The sequence below is a fragment of the Protopterus annectens genome, chromosome 4.part1 (assembly GCF_019279795.1).
Source record: "Protopterus annectens isolate FY-2018-M chromosome 4.part1, PAN1.0, whole genome shotgun sequence".
Classification (NCBI taxonomy): Eukaryota; Metazoa; Chordata; order Ceratodontiformes; family Protopteridae; genus Protopterus; species Protopterus annectens.
This window is the reverse complement of record NC_056734.1, coordinates 527,884,581-527,906,084: the sequence shown is the minus strand read 5'-3', so window position 1 is coordinate 527,906,084 and position 21,504 is coordinate 527,884,581. Positions and strand designations below refer to the sequence as shown.

The 21,504-nt window shown below is 42.2% G+C and overlaps 1 protein-coding gene across 1 annotated transcript in view; it reads left to right on the top strand.

Annotated features, from left to right (window-relative positions):
• The window catches only part of SMCO1 (single-pass membrane protein with coiled-coil domains 1), a 236,974-nt gene that overhangs the window by 160,962 nt on the left and 54,508 nt on the right, over positions 1-21,504 (top strand). The window lies entirely within an intron of this gene.

The following is a 21,504-nucleotide window of genomic DNA, read 5'->3' as shown; positions in this document are numbered from 1 at the left end:
AAAACACACACCTACATTCGCGGAGGCTCTCAATAAAAACCTGCCCAAGCATCAGGGACATACAAAGCATAAACACAAGCAAACTCCACCCCCCAACACAACCCAAATGACACATAGCCCGCAAACTCAGTATGCCACTCAACCACAGCCCATAAGGCATAGCAACGTACCCAACACTCTAGTCATAGGTGACTCTATAGTCAGGCACACTGATGTTCCACACACTAGATTAAACAAGGAGAAAGTTACTGTCAGGTGCCAGGATCCGCCACATAATGCATGCACTCAGGTCACTCCACAATAAGTACAAATATGACACTGTCATTGTCCATGTTGGTGTGAATGACCTGAGACATACCTCCCTGGACTACATGAAAAGAGACATGGAGGAGCTCTCCGATCTTGTATCCCAGGGCAGGTATGACCCTAACCCTGAGTAGCATCCTGCCATCACCCAGAATGATATCACAGTACAAGGACAAAATGATTGACTTCAACAATTGGCTAAGCTTCTGGTGTCATTCTAAGGGGATCCAGTATTTGTCTGCCTGGGACGACATGATCGACAGTCCACGATGCTTTGCCAGAGATGGCCTGCACTTGTAGCCCTTAGGATTCTGGATAATGGCTAAGGCTCTTGCCACCCCTATAGTGCCTTTTTAGGCAAGGTTCAAATGACAAATTCACCACCGTAACAGGTATAAGCAAGCAAAAATCTGAGGGTAATGCTACTCAATGCTAGAAGTCTAAACCTCAAAATGCACTCACTCGAGGCACTCCTTAAAATGGAGAACATTGACATCTGTGCAGTGACAGAGACCTGGTTCAAAGCTCCAGAGAGCACCCCTGCATTACCAGACTTCAATTCATAGCACACCTTTTGGCCACCTAACCCAGAAAGAAGCACTAGAGGCGGAGGCGTGTCCATATTCATTAAGGATATCCACACCTCCAGGCTAGTTGCACAGCATAATGCATCCGAGATTATCCAAGTGCAACTAACTCTGGGCAAGACCGCAATCCAAATTGTAGCTTGCTACAGACCCCCCACCATGCCCCAGGATTCACACTCCTCATTTCTTGATACACTGGAAAGTATTAGGGTACAACCCAACACCCTAATAATGGGCAATTTCAACTACCCCACAATTAACTGGGAAAACTACTCATGTACCAACTCTTTTGCTCAACGTTTTCTAGAATTCATAAATTCCAATGCCTTGGATCAACTTATTCACACCCCCACCAGGGGCAGCAATATCCTCGACCTGGTCATTACCAACATGGGAAACCGGTGTTCAACACCAGAGGTCAATTCCCCGTTGGTCAGATCCAACCACAAGCGAATCAGCCTAGACATCCACATCCCATCCCCACCCCCAATTAGGGAAACCATCATAAAAAACTTCTCCAAAGCCAACTTCACACTTCTTAAGACAGAAATGGCAAACTTCATGACACCCATGCAGACAGACAATAGAGATATGACTGCCGAATCCTACACAAATGCACTTTATAAGCACTTACACGAGTGCATGGATCATGCTATCCCTAATAGAACCAAGATGTTATCCTCCAAAAAAAGGAAGCCAATCTGGTGGTCTTCTGCCATAAACAAACTCTACAACAGAAGAAAGAAACTGTTGCAAAAAAGAGTAAAATCCCATGACTGGAGGAACTCCCTGGTCAACCTCAGTAAGAAGCTGAGATCCCTCATAAAATCCTCCAAAGCTAGTTATGAAAACAAAATTGCCACTGACTCTAAAGACAAGCACAAAGCATATATACAGAACCAACTGATATTGCCAACATCCTAGCAGATAGGTTCAGTGCTAACTTTACCCCCCTCTCACCCCCTAGAGGGCCCATCTCTATACCGGAAGAATGCAAAGTTCCTATAATCACGGCTGCACAGGTAAAAAACACACTCTCCAAAGCCAAGAAAACCGCATCCATGGGACCCGACAATATCCCAGGCTGCGTTCTACACGAACTACAGAATGAACTGGCACCTTACCTAAGTACCATGTTCAATCATAGCTTCACCTTAGGCTTTGTACCCACTAAATGGTGCACCATGACGGTTATCCCACTCCACAAAGGGGGAGCCACGACGGACCCCGGGAACTACCGCCCCATTAACCTGATGAGCCTGGTCTGCAAGGCCATGGAATGTATCATCGTGGAACTCATAAACAAAGACATTGGTAATCTCCAAACTCTGGACCCTACCCAGTTTGGATTTGTAAAAGGCAGATCATGTCTCCTAAACCTGATTGACTTCTTTGAAGCAGTCACCAAAGCCATAGATGAGGGTAAAATGGTTCACACAGCTTATCTAGATCTTGCCAAGGCTTTCAACACCATCCCCCACTCTGGAATTATAGATAAGCTTACTAAACTAGGTATAAATCCCTATGTCACAAGATGAGTTGCCAACTGGCTCATGGATAGAACCCACACTGTGAAAGTAGCGGATTCCAAATCCGACATCAGACCAGTGACAAGTGGAGTACCACAGGGTTCAGTCCTGGGTCCTCTCCTGTTTGGTATCTACGTTTCTGAAGTGCAGGCCAACACAGAAGGTCTTTGGCTAACAAAGTTTGCAAATGACTGCAAACTAGGAGCCATAATTGAAACTCCTAACGATGTGGACAAACTAGAAAAGGGCCTCACTGAGACAGATACCTGGTGTCAAAGCCATGGCCTGAAGCTCAATGCCAAAAAGTGCATTGTCATCCCCTTTGGTAAAAACTCTGTACCCATGAACTACCACATAGCTGGTAGTCTACTTAATGCCGGAAATGTGATAAGAGACCTTGGGACACAGGTGGACAGTAGTCTCTCCTTTGATAATCACATTGCCACAGTGGTCAGGAAATCCTTCTACGTGGCTCATCTCATCATAAAAGGATTCTCATTCAGAAAAAAAGAGGTCATTGTTCCCCTCTACTCATCACTCATTAGACCCATTATAGAGTACAACGCCCCTTTTGGTATGTACCTCACAAGACATCTACAACAACTGGAAAGACCACAGAAATACCTCACAAAGAGGATTACTGGCCTCAAACAGATGCCCTATGCAGACCGTCTCAAAAAACTACAGCTTTACTCCATCTCATATCGCCTACTCAGGGGCAATCTCTACCTAACATACAAAGCTATGTCAAACCCAGAGCTGTTAGACATGCTCCACTTAAAGAAATCCCAATCCCTCCAAGCTACACGCTCTAGGGACCTAAACCTTGTCACCACAATAAACAGAACATGCTGGAGGAATAGATGCCTGTCCCAGAGGCTTCCCATACTCTGGAACAGACTACCTATCTATGTCAAACAGAGCTCCTCATTAGCACTCTTGAAGAAAAATCTTGATGATTGGATGGGAAATGGGAAATTCACCCCGGGGATCACTTATGTGGCTCTACTCGGCAGGGGCACAGGAAAATAATTTTCTTGGGTGGCGAAAGCCAGGGTACATTTTTTGGCTAGGCTTGTATGGGCCCTAGGGCCGATAGCCTAGTACCTACCTATGACTGGTCATGTGCTCTCTGACATAGTAGCAAATGTGGCATTACAGGCATCGTGGGGGAGTGGTTTAGGCAGGTAAAGGGGGGGGGTCAAATGACTGGCAGGCTGGTTACTGTGTAATACATGACTCCTGCCCCTGAGGGAAATGAAAGGACTGATTAGACTCCCGCCCTGACCAGAAACTAATGGGTCAAAGGGCTCTCACCCTAACCAGAGTACCAGTAGGTCTGGCTCTCACCCGATAGGAGGAATGAATGGGTCGGTAAGGTGCAGAAAGTTAAGCTCTTGGGTGATTTGTCCAGCAAAAACAAAAATAAATCAGTAATATATTGGATTTCTTCCATAAAAGCAAGCTTAGGTTTGCTATTGTGTCCTTATATTTGTAAGTAAGCTACAGTCATTCTCCCAAATTTGTTAAGATACAGCAGTGTCTGAAATAAGCTGAAGCATTTTGCATACTTAAATCTGGCAGTTTTTTCCTGATTTACCTAACTTACAAACTAAATTGGGTCTATATTATTTCATTGAACCCCCACACCCTCTGCTAATTACATATATCAACTCCCAGATTGCACTGCAGTGGGGAAAGGCAAATTTCCTGGTCTCTGCCATAACATGATCTCAGCCAGAACGGTTTGAAGAAAGGCATTGCAGATGAAGTGCCATTCAACAGTGTGGCCATTCAATGAAATAATAGGGAACCAAATAAATCATGATATCTGTATAATTACTTATAACAGGTCAGGCTTTTCATCAGTTGTTTTGCATTTGGATTTAGAACAAAGTTACAACAACCTTGTCCCAATCTTATGCAATTGTTATCATGGTATCTCAAAGTTTCTAGAATTCAACAATCATGCTTTATGCAGGGGGAGTAGAGAAGCATGTGGGAGGTTAGTTATACACACACACACACACACACACACACACACACACACACACACACACACACACACACACACACACACACACACACACACACACACACACACACTTTCTCCCTGCAGAATTACATAGTTCATTATATGGTCACACAACAATGGGGGGAAAGGTAAATCCATGGGTTTTGTTAAAAATCAAGTATTCTTTCTCCAACATCTTTCAAGGCCATTACTTTCAGAAAACATCTGTATCTTGATAGTTGAATAGTCACAATATCATACTATTTTACAAAAATGCACCATGCCAATAGTACTGTTTGCCATGGCAACGCCTGAGAGCAGGTTGCACATCCCTAAACATTGTATCTTAAACAACTAATCTTTTTACTATTTCATTAAACGGTTTGTATCTGCTGCAAAAAAGTAGTCCATTATATAACTGAGTACAGCAGCCAGAAGTCTCAGAGCAAGGTAATAAAATGTTTTTTTTTTCTTTTTAACTGAGTGCATTTCATTAGTCCCACCAGTACTGTTTATCTCTTTCATATATGAAACAGCAACAATGTTTTGGCCATTAAAAGGCATTCTGGCACAGAGGCAAGCACATGACATCACATGTAACCTAAGTTTGGAAATGAGTTTAAAACTTCAGAAGATAATCTTGACAGGAGACTGTTGAGCACCCCGTGTCTGTGTCTCTCCTTCTCCTGTTGGAGAACTGAGGATAAGTCAGCAAGTATGTGCTACATACTACTCATCATAGGGTAAGGAATGGTAGATGTCTGAGAGTCTTTTGTGTGTGTGTGTGTGTGTGTGTGTGTGTGTGTGTGTGTGTGTGTGTGTAAGGAGCTTCTCTTCTTTATGCAATATAACCCAGACAGGGAACCCAACACATAATGACAACTAAGGGTGATAGGGCCCCACCCCTGAGTTCCCTATCCTGGGAATGAGTCAAGGTAGAAAGAAAGTTTATACATGCCAGGGAAGATGTAAAGTATGTTCCCACACCAAATGCCTGAATCCAGTTTCCTACAGTGTAACATTAAGATGGATGCCGCTCTCCTGAGGTGATTTCTCTTGGATATGAATTTAACCCTAGCTTAATTTCTGAGGGTTTTGTGGTTTTCAGTTTGGATTTGTTGTGGGACTGTTACTGCTTTGCGGCCAAGTCACTGATGCTTATACAGACAGTTGTACAAAGATCCCCTGTTACTTCAAAAATAGTGTGTGAATGACTGAAGTGATTTTGTGGGAAAATAAGTAAGTGCTTCTCTTTCTGACCCTCAGCTGATTTGTAATGGTCAGCGTGTTAAGATTTGTAATGCTGGGAGGTATATCAGTCAATGTGCACACAGTGAGAATGGGGAGAGCTGAACTCAGTGCTGCCTCTGGGGTTTCAGAATTATTGCATTTGGGATAGATTGTCTTACTAAACTGCTGGGAGTTTATCCCCTTACAAATCAGCTGATGGTTGGAAAGAGGAGCACTTCCTTATTTTTTCACAAAATAACGTTCATTCACACCGTTTTATAAATTAACAAGTGGCTCTTTCTACAGTGGTACAGTGCCTAGAAAACCAAGAAGTGAGCCGTGGTTAAAAAAGTTGAAAAGCCCAGAAATTATTAGTGAAGAAAAACGGAAAGGGGTACGAGGACAGGGCTTCATATGACAAAGGCTGTCCTTCTCTGAAAGCTGCGACCTTGACAAACCCTTTTCATATTAGTCAGTACCAGCAAGTTGTCCACCTTGCAATTTCAAGGCTATGTCTATCCATCCATGCACCTTACAACTATGGCCCGATAACAGAAAGGTACCCAAATACCTTTATTCAGTGCCACAGGCTTCTCTCCTCTGATCTGTTAACATTGCATATGGTCTAACAAGCACAGGTAATTGACAGCTTAGTTAGTTGGTAGAGTTATAGGGGGAAAGACTGTATCCCATCCTATTGGTGCAAGGGCAGGGGGGGTCTGCCTCTAATGTTGGTGACCCTAGATCAAGTTACAACCTGAGAAGCTGGAAGGTTACCTGGGTCATGTCCTTCAGCAGCTGATGGCCGGTTTCCATATCCTGCAAGAAGGGGGTGAGCCTTTCCTAACAATGTGATGCCCTCTTTCAGAGACTAAAGAACAGCACAACTGTCACATAAATATATGACTGCATTAGTGGGGCAGGCAAGCATTATAATTTATCATGTGTGGAAATGCATGGACATGCATATTTGTACCATTAAACATGCACCCCTCTGAGGAATCACAGATTATCACAAAAATCCTGTTGCTGTGTTAGATAACACTGGGATGAGATATCATGAGCTCCTTTTCTTCTCATTTAAAGATGGTTTAATGAACCAGCAACTGTTGGCATGGCTTGGCAGCCCTAGTCCGGGAGCAAAAACATCAGTATGGAGGGAGACACCGACAGATAGAAGAAAAAATACCAGCAAACACTTTGCTGACTTGTTTGGTTCATCTGTGTGTGTGTGTGTGTGTGTGTGTGTGTGTGTGTGTGTGTGTGTGTGTGTGTGTGTGTGCGTGTGTGTGTGTGTCTGTGTGTCTGTGTGTGTGTGTGTGTGTGTGTGTGTGTGTGTGTGTGTGTATGTGTGTGTGTGTGTGTGTGTCTCAGTGTATGTGTCATAGACGGTGTTGGTGAGTGGAGAGTAGCATCTCCCAGGTACAAGGCAGTTCTGGATATGATACTGTCAACTTTAGGCCTATTATGACAGCCAAGATCTTATAGTAATAGGTAATTTGGCTGTAATGACTATGTATAATGCCACTGGTAGATTTAGGAGGTTGGAAATAAGACCCACAACTCTCCCCTTATAAAAAAGGTACCTTAAATAAAATATTATAATCTACTGTTGATATCAATGAATTTGGAGTCATATTAAAGCAACTACTAAAATTCTGAAAGTAATGAAAGAGAGTCTATCTATCTCTGTCTTAAAAGCTGAATGCCGCTGTGAGGTCCAGTAATTGTTGTTGGTTACAGGTATTCTGTGATTTGGAGGAAACCATTACTTTTTTCAGATAACATTCTCTTTGATTATGAAACTAGGAATATCTCATTGCATTTGGTATTTCGGACACATATGCAAGCACCTCAAGGAAACATATATTTAAGCTAACCAGATGAGGCTTTAGTTTCCAATTCCAGATTTTAACCTCTTCTGCAATGTTTTGGTTCTGTCAGTGTAGATCAAATTATGCACAATGACCCAGCAGTCAACAGTCTCAAGCCTTACTGGCAGAGTTACTGTCATCAGACTATGCAATCATGAAATGCTGGAAAAGAAAGCAGTACATAGGGAAGTTTAAAACTGGGCACACAATAAACATGCTTGAGTGGAGGCAACAAAATAATATGGAAAATTAGTAAGCAAGGCAATATGTAATCAAAAGGATAGCTGCTGTCAGGCTTCAGAAGAGATAAGAAAACTCAAAACACACTATAGAATGTAAATCACGAAGTAATAAATAGAATCCAGGCCACCAGAAAGGCAAAATCTCTTTTATAGAAACACACAATTACAGATGATAAGCGCTTTCTTCTTGAGGCAAGAGGAGGAGGAAACTGAGAGTAATTGCAATACTACAATGTTAGTATATGTGGCTATATGTGAGGGATGCCCTGCATTCTATATAGGAAAAACAGAAAGAGCATTCAACGATAGAATGTATGAGCACCTATATGACATACAGATTGGTAAAGCAACTAGTGCCTTGTTTAAACATTCAGTTTCATGCCCTTCATTTGTTGGCCTTAAATTTGGTATTATTGATGTAATAAAATATAACTCCAGGGGGGAGACATGAAAAATGTTTTGTTAAACAGAGAGTTGAAGTGGCAGCTTAGGCTGAAGTCTCAGTTTCCTCCTGGTCTTAATGAATATGTTACCATTAAGCCAGTGTTGGTTGCTAGGACAGTCAGAATTTGATGTTTACACATCCCTATTTATGTATAGTATAGGTACATTTAAGTTTTCAAGTTGTATATCTTATGTATTTTTTCATATACACATTACTATTTGTGCCTTGAGAGCTACAAGAACTAAGTGATACATTTTGTTGTTTATTTTTACTTTTAAGTTACAGTGAGTGGACCTTTTAAATGGTAATTGCTATTAATTGGGAGGGCTTTATAAAGCAATGTGTAGCACTTGTGTTTTTTATCTGAAGAAGTCTTGCCTCAAGACGAAAGCGCTTATCATCTGTAATTGTGTGTTTCTTCAGAAGAGATAAGAAGTAAGGACTAAAAGTGTAAATTTGAAGGAATTGTGGGGATGCCAGAAGGGAAAAAGTTGACTCGTACAAGTACATTTAGGAGACCTGAATAGTTAGAGTTGTTGAGGCCCAACAAAATAGACAACTGCTTAGAACAAAGCTCAGTTGCTTAAAAAGAAGATGGACTATTTTTGTGCATGTTAATAAGTAGTAGATGGCAAAACTGCATAATAAAGGTTATGATATGAATGATGAACTAGTGAAAAGAGATTGATAAAAAGCTATCCCAAATAAATGTTTATTCAAATTCTCAATATGGCAATAATTGGGCAGGTTTCACTATCATGTCTAGATGGTACTATAGTGAAGAAGACAAATATTGCTACAATCACAAAGTAGAATTCCTAAAGTACTGGAAAATATGGAATCACAAAAATTATATCCAAACATGTAACATCCTCTGGGATTCCCTGATGAATTGATGAAGGTTTGAACTAACTACTCCTGTGGTTGTCCTGCTCTGTGAGTCATTAAACACTGAAGTAATTACTCAGAGTTGGAAAAACAACTGCTGCCCCTCCACAAAATTGCAATAACAAAGAAAAAATAGCTGATTACAAACCCATCAAAACTAGTTTTCATAGCTCAGAAGATTCTGAAGACATTCTATAAAGAAAACATCATGCAGTGCCTTGTTGGATGTTAAGCTGCATGGGTTTTAAAACAAGTCAGATAGATTTGTGATAAGGTAATTATTTATTTATTTAGTTAGTTATTTATATTTGTTTACCAGGAGTGTCCAACAGGACCTAGGTTGGCCCGTTTTCAGTAGAGGCCTGGGGAGAAAAGCTCCACAAATTCAATACTCAAAAAAATTAATATAGTACAATTACAAAAGACAATTTAAGGAATTCATGTCATGTACAGTAAGAAAAACATTAACATACATAGAGTCAACAGTACAGATAATGTACAGGCATGGAAGACAATTAGGGGGATACATACAGTATACAGTATAAGGACTATGATTTACATGAAGTCAAATTCTACAGAATTCATACACTACAAAAGTTTGATTATAATGAAAAACAAAGTAGGAATAGGTTTACAAAGGTTAGCTTTGGTAAACTTACGGGTCTTGCTGATAGAAAGGAGAAAGCAAAGGAGAAACAATGGTGGGACATGGTATTAATAAGCAAGTGTGGTTATGGCATTGGAGGCTGATAGGGAAAAAGAAGGAAGTGGGAGGAATAAGAGGTTAGATTTAGAAAGTGGCAAAGCGTGGCTCTTAGTGGAAAGTTAAGCAGGTTTATTGCAGGAGCAGAGCCAAGTATGTTTTAGGTGTTCCCTTAGTAATTGTTTAAATTTAGGAATATTGCTAGTGTTGAGAATGTGTTGAGGTATGTCATTCCAAGCTTTGGCCACTTTGTATGAGTCAAGAGAATCCCCATAACTATTATTTGACTTGCTGACCTTCAGAAGTAATTTGTTAGAAGACTTTAATGTTCTGTTGCTAGAATGGGGTTGAACTAATTTGCTGATAGATGGGCAGTATTCAGGATGGAATATGGTAGAATGAGTTACTACTAACTGGTTATAGGTTAATAGGTGGGGATGTTCCAAACAGTTGAGTTGATGTAGTTTGGTGCAATGGTGGGTTCTTGAAGGTTGGTTGGTGACAAATTTGGCTATTTTAGTAACAGGATTCTAGTTTGGTCAACCCACATTTTCTAAGGTCCATAAAAATGGGTCAGGCGTACAAAAGGGTGGATAGAAGGTGAGTTCTACTCTTGGCAAGTCTGGTGGAATCGGTTAGAAAGATCTTTATTCTATAAAGGAAGCCTAATTTGATATGCACTTCCTTAATGACAAGGGATAAATGTTTGTCAAATTTAAGGTCCTTGTCTATGGTGACTCATAGAAGTTTTGTAGAGTTAATTGGCTTGATATGGGTGTTATTAGATGAATAAATGGTGAATGACATAGGGTCTAAAGTTTTTTTTTATTATTGGAGAAAAGCATTAGCTTTTGTTTTAGAGGGGTTGAAAATGAATTGTGAATTGTAAAGATATTGTTCAATGTCCAGGAAGGATTATTGTGTTTCAGTGGGAAAACTACATTGGAATGTAGTGGAACATATAAGGGAGGAATTGTCTGCATATTGAACTGAAGTAGCATGATGGATGGCAGAGTTTAGTCTATTAGTAAATATGGTGAAGAGAAGGGGTCCAAGAATAGAACCTTGAGATACACCAACAGAGATAGGAAGGGAAGGAGATAGTTAGTTCAGCCATGTAACAGCTTCTTGGTGGTTAGTTAAGTAACTGATGAACCAATAAAGGGTTGAGTGAGACACGCTGAGGGAGGCTAGCTCATGAATAAGTTTGTTATGGGAGACTGTACTGAAGGCCTTAGATAAGTCAAGAAATATAGAGGAGGTAAGTAAATCATTGTTCCTATGTTGGTTCACTGTATTTATGAAACTAATGAGGGCTGTTATAGTATTGTGTTTTAGGTGGAAACCATGTTGGGTGGGAGATAAGAGGTTATTTTTCCAAAGGTGGTTAAGGAGTTGCAAATGAATAAATTTTTCCAAAGCTTAGCTAGAGGAGACAGCATTGCAATAGGTCTGTAGTTGGAAAATTCTAAGGAGAGACACCTTTGTAAAGAGGGATTACATGGGATACTTTCCAAAGAGATGGAACATATTGCTCAGTGATGGATCGATTTATCAGAATAGATATGGGGTATGAAATTACTTCTGCAGCGAGTTTGAGGTATTCATTGGGTAAATGATCAGGACCAGTGGAATAACATTTGAGTATGGATAGGAGTTTTTTTTTATGAATTGAGTTTGTATAGTCTGAAAGGTAAAGGAGGCAGGTTTTGCTTTGAAATTTGTGGGTAGAGATAATTGGGAATTATTGTTGTCCTTTACAAGTGATAGTATGGAGTTGACAAAGTGGTTGTTAAACTGAGTGGCAATATTGACTGGTGAATTTGTTACGTTTAAGACAAGGGGTGGATGTACGACCAGGTTTCAGGAGTTGCTTAATGGAACCCCAGAATTTTTGGGGGTTATTGTGAAACTTGTTTTGGACTGATGTATAGAATTGTCTTTGTCGTGTATGGTTTGTTTTTTTTTTGCTAGGTTGCGAAGATGCCAAAAGTTTTGTAGGGAAGTTGTTTTTTTTAATTTTGTGATTATGCCAGCTCTGTCTCTTTCTTTGAGGATAATAATAATGATAAATGATATGTGGATGCAAATGTACAGCTTTCCATGTCCACAGAAATGTCTATGATGTACTTTCACACAGGAGACAGAGTGTTTTTTATGGATAATGCAAGGCTAGATTATAAAAAGACTAATAATCAGAAAATAAAGGGTAATGGTATCAAACAGCCTGTCATGTGGTCTGGTTTGGAAGTCATTTCTCTTTAATGTTTTCCTAACTTGTATTAGGTTCATAGGTTCATAGGTTCATACTAGGCTATCTGCCCTAGGGCATTTATAAGCCTAGCCAGAGTATGTTTGGCTTTCGCCACCCATTTTAAATTAATTTTGCTATGCCCTTTTTCGAGGTTAGTATACTGTGCCTCTGTCTAACAGTGACACAGAAGTGATACCCGGGGTAAACCTACAATCTCCCATCCACTCATCAAGATTCCTCTTGAAAAGAGTCAATGAGGAACTCTGCCTAACCTGGACTGGGATTTTATTCCAGAGTGAAGGGAGCCTCTGGGTTATGAATCTGTCCCTCCAGCATGTCCTATTTATTTCAGTGCTGAGGTTCAAGTCTCTCGTGTAGCTCGATGGGATTTGGATTTTTTGAGGTGCAGCATGTCCCTTAATTCCAGGTTGGACATGGCCTTATACGTCAGGCACAGGTCACCTCTGAGCAGGCGGTATGCCACTGAGTAAAGCTGGAGTTTCTTTAACCGGGCAGCATATGGCATCTGTTTGAGCCCTTTGATCCTCTTGGTGAGGTACGTTTGGGGTCTTTCCAGTTGCTGCAGGTGTTTGGTAAGGTACATCCCAAAAGGGGCATTGTACTCAATTATGGGCCTGATGAGGGATGAGTAAAGAGGCACGATGACCTCCCCTAATCTAGATGTGAATCCCTTCATGATTAGGTGGGCTATATAAAATGTTTTTCTAACCACTTTGGTTACGTGGTTGTCAAATGAGAGATTGCTATCAACTTGGGTCCCCAGGTCCCTAATTACTTCTTCTGTACTTAATGGATTACCACCTATGTGGTAATTTGTGGGCACTTTGTTTTTGCCAAAGGGATGACTATACACTTTTGGCGTTTAGCTTGAGGCCATGGCTCTGGCACCAGTTGTCTGTTTCTACGAGGCCCTTTTGGAGGATGCTTGTGTCGGCTGGAGAGTCGATTATGGCGCCCAGTTTGCAGTCATCTGCGAACTTGGTCAGCCACAGTCCTTCCGTGTTGGCCTGTACCTCCACGAAATATATACCAAACAAGAGAGGTCCCAGGACTGAGCCTTGTGGGATGCCACTTGTAACTGGTTTGGAGTCTGACATGGCTCCAGCAATTCTAACCATGTGGGTTCTGTCCTTGAGCCAGTTTGCAACCCATCTAGTGACATAGGGGTTTATATTTAAGCTGGTGAGCTTATCTATAATGCCCGAGTGGGGTATTGTATCGAAGGCTTTGCGAGGTCCAGATAGGCTGTGTGGACCACCTTCCCTTCATCAATGGCCTTGGTGACTGTTTCAAAGAAGTCAACCAGGTTTAAGAGGCAGGATCTGCCTTAACAAAGCCAAACTGGGTAGGATCCAGTGTCTGTAGGTCCCCAATATCTTTATTTATGAGGTCCATGATGATCCTTTCTATAGCTTTGCAGACCAAGCTAGTCAGGCTTATGGGGCGATAGTTTCCAGGGTCCGTTGAGGCACCACCTTTGTGGAGAGGGACCACTGTTGCTGTATGCCACTCTTTGGGTACATATCCTGTAGTAAGGCTGAGATTGAACAGTAGTTTTATGTTTGGGTTTAGCTCTTCTTGGAGTTCATGTAGGACGCAGCCTGGGACACCGTCTGGTCCCATTGATGCTGTGTTTTTTGCTTTGGAGAGGGCGGCTCCCACCTGAGCATCTGAGATGTCAGGGGCAGCACTCTGCTGGGATAGATATTTGCCCTTTGGTGGGGGTTTGCGCTGAACCTGTCAGCTAGGATGTTGGCAATGTCTGTGGGATCAGTGTATTTTTTGTCATTTTGGACTAATTCTGAGCATATCTGGGAATTCCCACCCAGGTTCCTAACATAACTAAAGAAAGCCTTGTGATTATCCTTAGTGTCCTGTGCAATTTTTCTCTCGAAGCTGGCCTTTGACGATTTTATGAGTGCCCTTAGTTTTTTGCTACTACTGATCAGAGATGCCTTCCCTTTTTGGGATTTTGCTCTATCATGTAGTAGCTTCCTCCTTCTATTGTATAGTTTGTTTATGGCTGGGGTCCACCAGACAGGTTGTCTGCCTTTGGAGGATTGGGTCTTGGTTTTTATTGTAAAAGTGACTGGAGAGAAAAGGTACCTGTAGGAAAATGGCAAAATCTCCAACAGGGTAGTTATTCCATTGGAGGTAGATAAATGAAATAAAACAGAAATTCTAAACTGATAGGAGTATGGTGATTACATAACGCAGAAAACTGCGAACTTTAATTCATGCAGAATGCTTTGGGCAAGGTATAGGCTGCTAAAAGCAAATGAAGAAAGGAACATGGGAACTTACTAAAATGATGACAAAAGTACTAGGGAAAACAGTTGAATTCTTGGGTATATTAGTGGCAGAATCTTAAACATAAAATGAAATATTAATTCTGTTATACAACACTCTAATGAAATGTTGTCCTTAAAACTATATACATTTCTTGTGACCAAACCTTTGAACTAGTATTTGCAAACTACCATGAAGAAGAGGGTGACCAAAATGGTGAAGAAGAAAGGAGTGAAGAAGTCACACAAATGAAACATTCAAATACTGCAGTGACATAAGGAATATAGACAGGAAAGTACAGTTTTGTACCTACCATAAATGTAGATGTTAGAGTGATCATACAGCTGCAGTCATTACAGATGGGTTATCCTGCCATCAGGCGGGTCCTCGGTTGGCCGAATTCCAAAGTCTAGGTCCAGCGTTGGTTGTCATCGCTTCTTCCCTAACGTCAGTGCGGCAGGGGTATAAAAGAGGCAGCCGACGCCATTTTCTTCAGTTTTTCTTGCCCCAGATGTCAGGTGCCCCCAGAAGGAAGGCAAAACATAATGTTATGCAAACAAGCAATATAGATAAATCAAAAAACAGTAGTTGCAAGCAAATACACCATAAAAGAATACCCCAAATAGGTTGTATGATAAAGGTGTTTGTCATAAGGTCTGTCCTAAGAGGGGACGGAGGGGGGGTAACCTGGACTGCAGCTGTATGAGCACTCGAACATCTACATTTATGGTAGGTACAAAAAAGTACTATGTTCATCGTGCATACAGCTGCAGTCATTACAGATGGGAAGAATCCCAAAGCTAAGTAAGGGTGGTAGGCACTAAGTGGAACTAGGAGAAGCGAGGATGCCCTGCACGACTGCTGTGGCAAAGCCTGCTCTAGATTTAGAGTATAGTGGAAGGTGATAGTGCTTGGAGAAAGTGTGCACTGAACTCCAAGTGGCTGCTTCCAAAATGTCCTTGGTAGAAACCCCCCTGAGGAAAGCTGCAGAGGTAGCTGTGGCCCTGGTGGAGTGGGATCTGATGCTTGTAGGCACAGTTTTTCCATGGAATGAGTAACAAAAGCGTATGCAGTGGGCTATCCATTTTGAGATTGTCTGTTTGGAAATAGCCTTTCCTTGAGCACCTGTAGCATAGGACACAAAGAGTTGCTCAGATTTCCTGAATGGCTTTGTCCTGTCCAAATAATAACGAAGTTTCTGTGAATGTCCAAGGAATGTAGTAGTCTTTCCCCTTTGTTTTGTGGATTAGGATAAAAGGTAGGTAAGTGGATAGTCTGATTCAAAGCTACACTGGATACTACCTTTGGCATAAAGGTAAGATTGGTTCATAAGGAAACTCTGTCCTGATGGAAAATGATGAATGGTTGCACAGCCATGAGGGCCTGCAGCTCTGAAACCCTGTGTGCTGAGGTGATAGCCAGAAGGAAGGCTGTTTTCCATGACAAGTACTGTAGTTCTGATGAAGCAGCTGGCTCGAAGGGAGGAAGGGTCAGCTTTTCCAATATGAAGTTGAGGTCCCAAGCAAGGACTGGTGGTTTCCTTGGGGGTTTTATATTCTTTGCCCCTCTGAGGAACTGTCTTAAGAGAGGATGTGAGAATAAAGGAGGGTCTGTGTTGTATTGTGCAGAAATGGCTGAAGCATGGATTTTGATGGAGGAGAAGGAAAGTCCACTGTTTAACAACTCAGCTAGGTACTGTAAAATTTGAGGTAAATTTATTATCCAAGGATTCTGGCCCTTTTCTTGATTCCAGGCACAAAATCTTTTCCATTTGGCGGAGTAGGCTTTTCTAGTAGAAGGTCTTCTGGCCTCCAAGATGACATCCTGTTGGGAAATCAAGGAATTCTCCATGCAGCTAGATTTAGAGTTTTGAGATGGCTGTGAAGAGTCTTGTAGTTGTGCTGGGACAACAGAAGAGGGACTAGAGGTAGGATCCATGGTGGGGAATGTGTCAGGCTCTTCAGGAGCAGATACCAGTGTTGTCTTGGCCAGTCTGGAGCAATGAGAATCATTTTCGGCCTCTCTGCTCTGGTCTTTAATAGAAATTTGAGCAGCAGAGGAAGAGGCGGAAATGCATAGACTGTCAACGTTGTCTAATTGAAAGAAAGTGCGTCCACTTTCCAGGCCTGTGGATGATAGGTCCTTGAACAAAATTTTTTCAACTGGTAATTTCTGTGGGTAGCAAAGAGATCTATGTCTGGCTGTCCCCATGCCTGAGTTATCTTTGTGAAAACTTGAGGATGCAACTTCCATTTGTGTGGATCTGTCATGTTTCTGCTTAGGCTGTCTGCCAGTGTGTTTTCCTTCCCTGGCAGGAATTGTGCCTGTAGTTGAATTTTCAGTTCCAGTGCTGTGTTCCAAAGGGTCATGGCTTGCCTGCACAGGGGATATGAATGAGTTCCCCCCCTGTTTGTTTATGTACCACATCACTGTGGTGTTGTCTGTCCTTATCAATAGCTGGCCTGGATGCAGTAGGTCTTTGAAGGCCATAATAGCATTTTGCACGGCTAGCATTTCCTTTTGATTGATGTGTAGGTGCTTCTTTTTTTGGGACCATTTTCCCTGAATGCAATGATCTGTCATGTGTGCCCCCCATGCGTAGTCTGAGGCATCTGTTGTGATGATTTGAGTTGCTTGAGGTACACAGAAAGGGAGACCTGTGTTTCTTTGGCATGCTTGAGCCCACCACAGGAATTCCTTTTGAAGGCAGGGAATGAGTGGTATAATTGTTTCCAAGCTGTGGCTGTGTTGAGACCATAAGTTTTTTAGGTACCATTGAAGTTTCCTCATATGCAGCTTTGCACATGGGATCAGTAGCATGCAAGATGCCATGAATCCCAGAGCCTGCAGGACTTTCCTTGCAGTCAGCCTGGTGAAGGTTGCCATTTTGCTGAAGTATTGAGACAGTTGCCCTTGTCTGTGTGGCGTGAGGTAGGCCATCTGGGTGGTTGTATTCAAGCTGGCACCCAGGAAAATTATTTGCTGAGAGGGTATTAGTTTTGATTTCTTTTTGTTGACTGTGTATCCCAGAAAGTTCAACAGTTTTATTACAAACGCCCGGTGTTTCAGAAGAATGTCCTTGCTGTCCGCTTGGATCAGGCAGTCATCCAGATATGGGTAGATTTGTATTCCTTGTAGTCTGCAGAAGGCGATTACTGATGCCAGGCATTTTGTAAACACTCTGGGCGCAGTAGATAAGCCAAAGGGCAATGCAGAGAATTGATAATGGGTTGAACCTGCAAGAAATCTGAGGTATCTTCTGCAATCTTGTCTGATAGGGACATGCAGGTATGCCTCCTTGAGGTCCAATGTTACCAGCCAAGACTCCTTGCCCAGCATGGGAAGAAGCTGCTGTAATGTAAGCATCTTGAATTTTGGTACCTGTAAATATGTGTTCAGGATGGATAGGTCTAAGATAGGTCTCCAATCTTTGCCCTTCCTTGGTACCAGGAATAGTCTGGAATAAAACCCTTGACCTTGTTCTTTTGCAGGTACCTCTTGAATTGCTTTCATGTCCATGAGAGCTGAAATTTGCTTTTGTGCCTCTGCCCTTTGATTTTGTGGCAGGTTTGGCATGCCTCTCATTTTTGGAAGGGTGTGAAAGTGGAACTTGTAACCTCTGTCTATAATGTCCAGAATCCATTTGTCTTTTGTAACAATATGCCAATTTTTTGAGAATAATGCCAGTTTTCCGCCCAAAGGTGCTGCCATTAAAACTTTGCTTGGCAAGTGAAGGGGGAAGTCATTGTGTCTGTTTTCTAAATGACTGTGATCTATCTTCTCCACCTCTAGGGGTTGGTGCTTGCCACTGTCTAGCTCTGAAAGATCCTTGAGGTTGCCCTCTACCCCTTGGGCATCTGTATCTGCCCCTTTGAGGTCTGTCCGTGGCTGGAAAGGACCAATTTTTTGAAGGCCAGTTTCTGCTGAAACATGGAGGTTGTACCTGCAGGAAATCTTTCACTGTTTGCATTGATTTCGCTTTTTCCTCCATTTTCTTTAGTACCTCCTCAGCTTTAACACCAAACAATACATCTTTTTGAAGAGGTGCATCTAATAATTTAGCTTTGACATGATCTGGTAAGGCTTGCTCTTTGAGCCAAGCATGTCTACGTATAACAGACCCCATAACAGCAGCTCTGCATGAGGCCTCTAAAGCATCAAAACCACACTGCAAGGTATGTTTACCCACTTGCTCTGCACCATGCAACAAATCCTGCAACTCTTTTAAATCTGGTTGTTCTGGTTGTGTCATTTTGCTTTTTAACTGAGATAACAAAAACTGTTGATACTTTAACATATGGAACTGACAGTTTAATGCCCTCATGGTTAAAGTGGCCGAGGTGGACACCTTTTTCCCCCACCTTTCTAAAGCTCTGGAATCTCTCTCAGAAGGTAATGGGTTTTTAGCAGTAGAGGCCTTAATTCCCTTGGGACCCTGTGAAATAGTTTCTGGGTCAACAGTATGGCTTTTGTATAGGAACTGGTGTGAATCAGGAACCCGGTAATACCTGTCTGGTTTAACAGGAGCTGGAGGTAAAGAATCTGGATTAAGGCTGGCTTCTGTGTACACATCATCCAATATATCTAAAACAGGAGGGATAGCCCGGGGCCTATGCTGGGGGAGCAGAAGAAATTCCCTGAGCCTTTTCTTGGAATCTGAGTAATCTTGGCCTTCCCAGTGAAAGTGTTCCCTCAATGTATGTAGGGTTTCCCCAAAAGAGTAGTCCTCAGGGGGGGAGACTGAGGGAATAGACTCCTCTGCATCAGAGTCTTTGAAAGGAGAATAAGCATAATCCTGGTCCTCAGAATGTTCAGAGGTAATAGAGGCTTGATCTGAGGAAGGGTAGTCTTCCTCTAATCTGGGCCTTTTGTCCGAGGGGGGTTGAGAACCCCTGATAAGAGTAATCAAATCCTCAGCCATTTTGAGCATCTGTTTTTTAGGCATGGGGCCTTGAGAGGGGGTCTGAGGTCCCTGTTTTTTGGATTTCATGGCTGCTTTAGATTTAGTGAAAGCTTTAATAGAGAAGGAGGAAGGCCTGAAGACACCTTGAGAAATGGCAGGCCTATCTAAACTCTGAGTTTCCCTGCCAAGAGTGGCGTCGGTATCTGTGGTAGGAAGGGGGACCACGGAGCCTGCGACCTCGGTTACTGGAGACACCGGTAATGTTGTGTCATTGGTACTCAAGGGCTGCGTAGGTGCCTCACTGAGAACTGGAGAACCGGTAGTCGGCCTTAGCGTGGTGTCAGTAGTCGGTGCGGACCTCGAAAGTCGGTCCTTATCTTTGCGTCTTTTACTCAAAACTGGAGTCGGAGTATCCGACAACATAATATAATTAAATTTTTTACCAAAATAGTGAAGGGTGAACTCCGCCCGGCGCTTAATAGTGCGTTTGTTGAATCTAGCACAGAAACGGCAGGCCGAGACGTCGTGGTCTGGGCCTAAGCAAGGTATACAGAAAGAGTGGAAATCCTTATGCGGTATTTGCTTCCCACATGAAATGCAATTATTAACTTTGTCTGACATCGGTCTGAGGCAAGAAAAGTTTCCCCAACGGGGTACTTAGCTTTCAAGAAGACTTTGGCTGAAATATTTTCGTAAATCTCAGGAGCTGGCCGACCGGCACTTGCAAACTGCTTCTGCTTCGGGCACCGCGCAGCAAGAAAGACTGAAGAAAATGGCGTCGGCTGCCTCTTTTATACCCCTGCCACACTGACGTCAGGGAAGAAGCGACGACAACCAACGCCGGACCTAGACTTTGGAATTCGGCCGACCGAGGACCCGCCTGATGGCAGGATAACCCATCTGTAATGACTGCAGCTGTATGCACGATGAACATCAGTGTTCCATTATAATAGTATATGTGCTGCAAAGAGCATGGCATGGGGTACAGGGGAGTGCAGCAGTGTGGTAGGTGTATGTCATGGCTGGCAAAAGAGGAGGGGATACAATGGTGAGTTTGAAAATGTGTAGACAGTTAAAAAAATAATAAATAATATTGAGAACAAAGTTTATTACCGGTGTCAAACCGATCAAGGGAATTAAAGCTGATTTGGGTTTCTGCAAGTCCATGTGTGTTGGATTGTATGTCCATGTATGCGTTAATGTATAACTTGTTTCTGTGCACATGTGCTGGGTTGTATGATTGTGCGAGAATAATGTATGATACCTGTGCATGTAGATGTATGCTGGGTTGTATATGTTACTATATGGTGTGTGTATATGTGTATGTATAAGCGTATAGAGAACAGCTGATGCCATTTGACATAAGGAAGGACATTTCACAGACCCAGGCAATTACAGACTCATAAGTCTGACCAGCCTCATATGCAAAGCCATAGAAAGACTTATCATGGAATTAATCAATCAAAACATATGAGATCTCCAAACACTGGATCCATTTCAGTTTGGATTTGTCAAGGACAGGTCATGCATATTTAGCCTGGTGGATTTTTTGAAAAGATCACCGAAGCAATGGATGAGGGCAAAATGGTACACACCACATACCTCAACCTGGCCAAAGCTTTTGATACAATTCCCCACTCAGACATATTAGAAAAGCTAATAAACTTGGAATAAATCCCTGTGTCACCTGTTGGATTACCACCTGGCTCACGGATAGGACACAGATAATCAAAATATGGGAAGTTACTTCCACAAAGAGACCAATCTATTTGTCATCTACTTTTCCTGAAGTAAAAGCCAATACAAAAGTTGTCTGGCTGACTGAGTTTCCAGATGACTGCAAGCTAGGAGTGGTCATTGAATCCCCAAATGACTTTGCTATCCTGCAGGAAGATTTATCAAATATAACTAACTGTTGTCAAATCATGGTCTAAAACTAAATGCCAAAAAATGCATTACTGATCCTTTGAAAAGTAATCTACCTAAGGGAACTACCACATTAACAATACACCCCTAAGAGTTGACCCAGTTGTTCAAGATTTGTGATGTTATGTGGACAGTGACCTGTGTTTGACCATCATGTGCCCATTGTTGTAAGAAAGTCCTATATTGCTCAGCTTATAAACAAAGGGGTTGTGACAAGATCTAGGGATGTCATTGTCCTCCTTTACTCATCCCTCATTAGGCCAGTCATTGAGTATAATGACCCCTTTGGCATG